Genomic DNA, 6,372 nt, shown 5'->3' with positions numbered 1-6,372 from the left:
AGGATAATTGGACTGGGCCATTTCATGTAACAAGTTGTGACATGAAATCAGTGTGACAGGCCTTTCTGCATCCTGTCACCAGTGGTCCAAATGTCAGACAGTGGCTCCACCTGTACTTGCAATTTATACAGCCACCAGTTAGAGCAAAGAAATGTGTTGGGAATACACTGTGCCAATCATTTAAAGAGAAAAAACCTTAATTTCTTCTTAATAACATAATTATCCAATTATACCAAATGTTTACGATTGGAAGTTCATTTAAGTGTTGGTGAATATGATTGTTTTTCCTAGAAAGATCTACTTGTTTAATTCCAAATGATCCAAATACACAACAGATGAATTCATTGTGAATATTCAGATTAAGCATTACCAAATGTAACCTTTAGTTAGTAATGCTTGGGGCTGGTGGGTGGTGGGTGGTGTGGTGGTTAAGAGTGCTGGACTCCCACATGACTGGGTGTGGTTTGAGTCCTGGACCACCTGGTGGCTTACTGATCAAACTTGATCAATTAAAATAAGTATTATTTATTTACTTATTATTTGTTTATTTTAATTTGACCAGAAAGGGACAGAAAGAGAGAGAGAGAGAAAGCAAGCTGCCAGGTCCGGGACTCGAACTGTGGTCTGTCATGTGGGAATCCAGCGCCCTTAACCATCATACCACCTGCTGGCCCAATAAAATAATTGTTAAAAAAATACTTACTGGGACCAGCAGATGGCATAATGGCTACGTCACTGGACTCCTATGTAGTCAACTGCAGTTCGAGTCCCGGACCTGGTGGCTTAAACTCACGCTGGGCTTGTGTGCGTGCGTGCCCAAGATCCTGAGAGGAGAATGGAGGAGAAAGGATTGCGGTGTGGCCATCCCCCTGGGGGGTGATTTCTTGCTTTTTTTCTCTCTGTCTCTCTCTGTCTTTCTGGTGAGAGTATGCGCCCTTTAGCAAAAACCTCTCCCCCTCAAAAAAAACCTTATTTCCCATATGATATTGAGAGTCAGATTTGAATGATTTGGGGGGGGGGGGAAGAGGCTTTTTTTTTTTTTTTTTAATTTGCTATAGGGTATGTTCCTTTATGAGAGAGAAAGAGGGAAAGTGAGAAAGCAAGCCACCAGGTCTGAGACTTGAACTGTGGTTAGCCATGTGGGAGTTCAGCACCTAACCACCATGCCATCTGCTGATCCTGGAGGGTGGGTGGGGGATTATTTTTGGATTTTTTTAAAGAATTATTTTATTTAACTTTATTTATTATCATTATCATTATTATTTTCCAGTATTATCAGAAAGAGACAGGGAGAGAGAGAGAGGAAGTGAGAAAGCAAGCCACCAGGTCTGACTTGAACCGTGGCTGGCCATGTGGGAGTCCAACGCCTTTAGCCACCATGCCACTTGTCGGCCCCTGTTTTATTTTGTTTTTCAATGAAAATAGCTCAGCAATATCACCTCCAAGACCAGACAGAAGGTTGTGCTCTGGATATCAGGCAATTCTAAATTTTTTCCTGGTAATATTAAAGACATAACCCTGAGACAGTCTAGACAACTTTTTTTTTTTTTTTGAATGGGTGAGGCAAAAATACCTGTGGCAACCTGAGCAGGATACAGATTAATATCTCAAATAGTTGCCCCACCAGGTACATATTATCTCATTCATTTCTTTACAACAGTCTTATCGAGGAAATGAAACAGAAGCTTGGGAAGACTAAGGGACTTGCTTTAGGCCATAAAAGGAGAAGAGCTGGAGCCGCAATCTCAACAGCAGTCCTCCTCCAAGGCTTGGAGTCTTCACCTTCCATTACCTTCTATCATACGTAAGGGCTTTCGACAAATTAAGAAACAAATTTGTGAAATGACTAGCCAAAGTATTATTTTGCGTAACTGTTCCATTCATTAGAATGGATTCTAAGGTTGATTTTGGAGATTCCAGAGTGTTACCTGGGATGTAACACGATAGGAGTTGAAGCCTATTGAGGATGCATTTCTATAATGTGCTCATGTAGCATCTTATAGAAAGGTGGGCTATATGCTGGTTACCACTAGGTGATTAATCAACTCTTTTGCATTATTGTTTTAGCTCCAGAAAGTCACCAAGATGGTCATTAAAAAGCCAAATGTTGTTAACAATAGCTTTAAATAAATGTCATCTGTAAATTATGTAGAATCCATTGTGCAATGTTTGCTCCTTTTGTTTGTTTCCTGATGTCTGTCATCCTGCTGGGGGCAGACTGTCCTGCTAAAGGGCAGGGCAGAAAGACTTCCTAAGTCTAGTTTTCTTGATGGCTTATTTATTTATTTTTTAGAGATTTTTGCTATAGGGTGCCTGTGCTTGCCAGAGAGACAGAAAGATACAGAGAGACAGAAAGCCAAAAATCACCTCCCAGGAGGGATGGCCACTCCACAATCCCTTCTCCTCCATTCTCCCCTTGGGATTTTGGGCATGCATGCATACTCACCCTGTTTGAGTTTTATACCACTCGGTCTGGGACTCCAGCAACGTAATCATTAAGCCATCTGCTGGTCCCATGTCTTGATGGTTTATATTGTTCATTGTGAGTTTCAAGAATACATACGTGGGGGACCAGCAGTTGACGTAATAGCTATGTCGCTGGACTCCCATGTAGTCGACCGTGGTTTGAGGCCCTGACTCGGCGGCTTAAACTCATGCCAGGCATGTGTGCATGCGTTCCCAAGATCCCGAGAGGAGAATGGAGGATAAATCATCCCCCGGGGGGTGATTTCTTGCTTTTTGTCTCTCTCTCTCTGTCTTTCTGGCGAGCGCATATGCCCTATAGCAAAACCCCTCCAGAAAAAAAAAAAAAATAAAAAAGAATACATACCTCGGGGAGCTGGCAGGTGGCATGATGGCTAAGGGTGTTGGACTCCCATATAGCTGACCACAGTTCGAGTCCCGGACCTGGTGGCTTGCTTTCTCACTTTCCCTCTTTCTCTCTCTCACTCTGTCCCTCTCTGGTCAAATTAAAATAAACAAATAAATAAATGAAGTTAAAAAATAATTAAAAAAAAAAAGAATACATACCAGGATGAATAACAGGGATTAAAATAAAAGAAGAAGAATTATGTGAGTCCAGCAGGTGGCATGGTGGTTAAGTTCGCTGAACTCCCACATGGCTGAACACGGTTCAAATCCTGGACCTGATGCTTTGCTTTCTCACTCCCCCCCCCTTACTCTGTCCCTCTCTGGTCAAGTTAAAATAAATAAATAAAGTTAAATAAAATATTTTTTTTTAAAAAAGAATTAGGTTCTTTCCACGTGCTGGTGTTGGAGAACCCTCCCTGCTCCAGATTTACCAATAGCATGAATCAAAAAAAGTTAGCCAAACTTCAGGCTCAGGTCTGGATAGGGGGAAAAAGGTACAGCTCACAGAAAGAAGGTGGTACACCGGACAGCTACAGCTGATGACAAAAAACTTCAGAGTTCTCTAAAAACACTGGCTGTCAATAATATAGCTGGTATTGAAGAGGTGAACATGGTTAAAGATGATGGGACCGTTATTCATTTCAACAATCCTAAAGTCCAAGCTTCCCTCTCTGCTAATACCTTTGCAATTACTGGTCATGCGGAGGCCAAACCAATCACAGAAATGCTTCCTGGAATATTAAGTCAGCTTGGTGCAGGCAGCTTAATAAGCCTTAGGAATTAGCTGAACAGTTCCCACGGCAAGTCTTGGATAACCAAGCACCAAAACCAGAAGACATCAATGAAGAGGACGATGATGTTCCAGATCTTCTAGTAAATTTTGATGAGGCATCAAAGAATAAAGCTAGCTTTTCTGTGCGGAGAGTAGGCCCGCAAGCATGGTGAACGTCCCTAAAACCCACCAGACCTTCTGTAAGAAGGGTGGCAAGCACCAACCTCATAAAGTGACACAGTACAAAAAGGGCAAGGATTCTCGGTGTGCTCAGGGGAAGCGGCGTTATGACAGGAAGCAGAGTGGCTGTGGTGGACAGATTAAGCCTATTTTCTGGAAAAAGGCAAAATCTACAAAGAAGACTGTGCTGAGGCTTGAATGTGTGAGCCCAACTGCAGGACTAAGAGAATGCTGGCTAGGAAGAGATGCGAGCATTTTGGACTGGGAGGAGATAAGAAGAGAAAGGGTCATGTGATCCAGCTCTCAGCCTCATCTTTTCTATTATGAAGATGACAAAATCTTGAGGTGAATGTTCACCTCATTTGATTACAGTTGGTCTATTTGTGAGGGAATAAAGAAATCAATACAATTCCCCTTTTGAGGACATTTGATTCATGATTAAAAAAATAAAAGAAGAACGAAGCTAACCAAAATCGTTTTTGGTTTTGGAAGCTGGCATGGACTAGATTTAAGAAATTAGCTATGTGGTTCCAAAGTTTTGCAAACATGGAGAACATTACCTGTTATAGTTCAGTAATATAAATACTTTGTATATTAATAATACTGTTTGTTGGGAACCAGCAGTTAGCGTAATGGCTATGTCGCTGGACTCCCATGTAGTCGACTGCGGTTCACATCCCTGACCCGGTGGCTTAAAACTCACGCCAGGTGCGTGTGCGTACGTGCCCAAGATCCCGAGAGGAGAATGGAGGAGAAGGGATTGCGGCGTGACCATCCCCCCTGAGGGTGATTTCTCTCTTTCTGTTTCTATGTCTCTCTGTCTGTCTGGTGAGCGCACGCGCCCTATAGCGAAAACCTCTCAAAAAAAAAATACTGTTTGTTCAGCATTTTTTAGTCATTTGATTTTGCATTTTGCACTTCCCTCCAGGAGCTATTCTTTTGGTCAAAATACGAAGTATTGGTGCAACTTGAGGGTGGTTTGGTTTTTGATTTTGTTGTTGTTGTTGGGGTATTTTTGGTAAATGTATGTGTGTGGGTTTGTGTGTATATAGTGGAAGGCAAATTGGAAAACGGTTCTATTTATCCTCCTCTTTCTCCCAGTAGAAAGAAAGCAAATCTAGGGACCAGCAGATGGTGTAATGGCTATGTTGCTAGACACCCATGTAGTTGATTGTGGTTTGAGTACCGGACCCGGTGGCTTAAATTCACACTGGGCGTATATGCATGCATGCCCAAAATCCCGAGAGGACAATGGATGAGAAGGGATTGCAGTGTGGCCACCACCCCCGACCTTCTGTAAGAAGGGTGGCAAGCACCAACCTCATAAAGTGACACAGTACAAAAAGGGCAAGGATTCTCGGTGTGCTCAGGGGAAGCGGCGTTATGACAGGAAGCAGAGTGGCTGTGGTGGACAGATTAAGCCTATTTTCTGGAAAAAGGCAAAATCTACAAAGAAGACTGTGCTGAGGCTTGAATGTGTGAGCCCAACTGCAGGACTAAGAGAATGCTGGCTAGGAAGAGATGCGAGCATTTTGGACTGGGAGGAGATAAGAAGAGAAAGGGTCATGTGATCCAGCTCTCAGCCTCATCTTTTCTATTATGAAGATGACAAAATCTTGAGGTGAATGTTCACCTCATTTGATTACAGTTGGTCTATTTGTGAGGGAATAAAGAAATCAATACAATTCCCCTTTTGAGGACATTTGATTCATGATTAAAAAAATAAAAGAAGAACGAAGCTAACCAAAATCGTTTTTGGTTTTGGAAGCTGGCATGGACTAGATTTAAGAAATTAGCTATGTGGTTCCAAAGTTTTGCAAACATGGAGAACATTACCTGTTATAGTTCAGTAATATAAATACTTTGTATATTAATAATACTGTTTGTTGGGAACCAGCAGTTAGCGTAATGGCTATGTCGCTGGACTCCCATGTAGTCGACTGCGGTTCACATCCCTGACCCGGTGGCTTAAAACTCACGCCAGGTGCGTGTGCGTACGTGCCCAAGATCCCGAGAGGAGAATGGAGGAGAAGGGATTGCGGCGTGACCATCCCCCCTGAGGGTGATTTCTCTCTTTCTGTTTCTATGTCTCTCTGTCTGTCTGGTGAGCGCACGCGCCCTATAGCGAAAACCTCTCAAAAAAAAAATACTGTTTGTTCAGCATTTTTTAGTCATTTGATTTTGCATTTTGCACTTCCCTCCAGGAGCTATTCTTTTGGTCAAAATACGAAGTATTGGTGCAACTTGAGGGTGGTTTGGTTTTTGATTTTGTTGTTGTTGTTGGGGTATTTTTGGTAAATGTATGTGTGTGGGTTTGTGTGTATATAGTGGAAGGCAAATTGGAAAACGGTTCTATTTATCCTCCTCTTTCTCCCAGTAGAAAGAAAGCAAATCTAGGGACCAGCAGATGGTGTAATGGCTATTTTGCTTTACTCTCATATAGTCGACTGAGGTTCGAGTCCTGGACCTGGTGGCTTAAACTCATGCCAGGCACATGTGTGTGCATATCCAGGATTCTGAGAGGAGAATGAGAAGGGATGGCAGTGGGG

The 6,372-nt window shown here is 42.5% G+C and overlaps 1 pseudogene; it reads left to right on the top strand.

The window, feature by feature from the left end:
• The first annotated feature begins 3,309 nt into the window (after window positions 1-3,309).
• Window positions 3,310-3,816, top strand: LOC102490490 (transcription factor BTF3 homolog 4 pseudogene; annotated as a pseudogene).
• Window positions 3,817-6,372: the final 2,556 nt, after the last annotated feature.

This window comes from Tupaia chinensis, unplaced genomic scaffold (genome assembly GCF_000334495.1).
Source record: "Tupaia chinensis unplaced genomic scaffold, TupChi_1.0 Scaffold146140_1, whole genome shotgun sequence".
In the NCBI taxonomy this organism is placed as follows: domain Eukaryota; kingdom Metazoa; phylum Chordata; class Mammalia; order Scandentia; family Tupaiidae; genus Tupaia; species Tupaia belangeri.
Note: the sequence above shows the minus strand (reverse complement) of the source record. Positions and strands in the feature narration are given on the sequence as shown.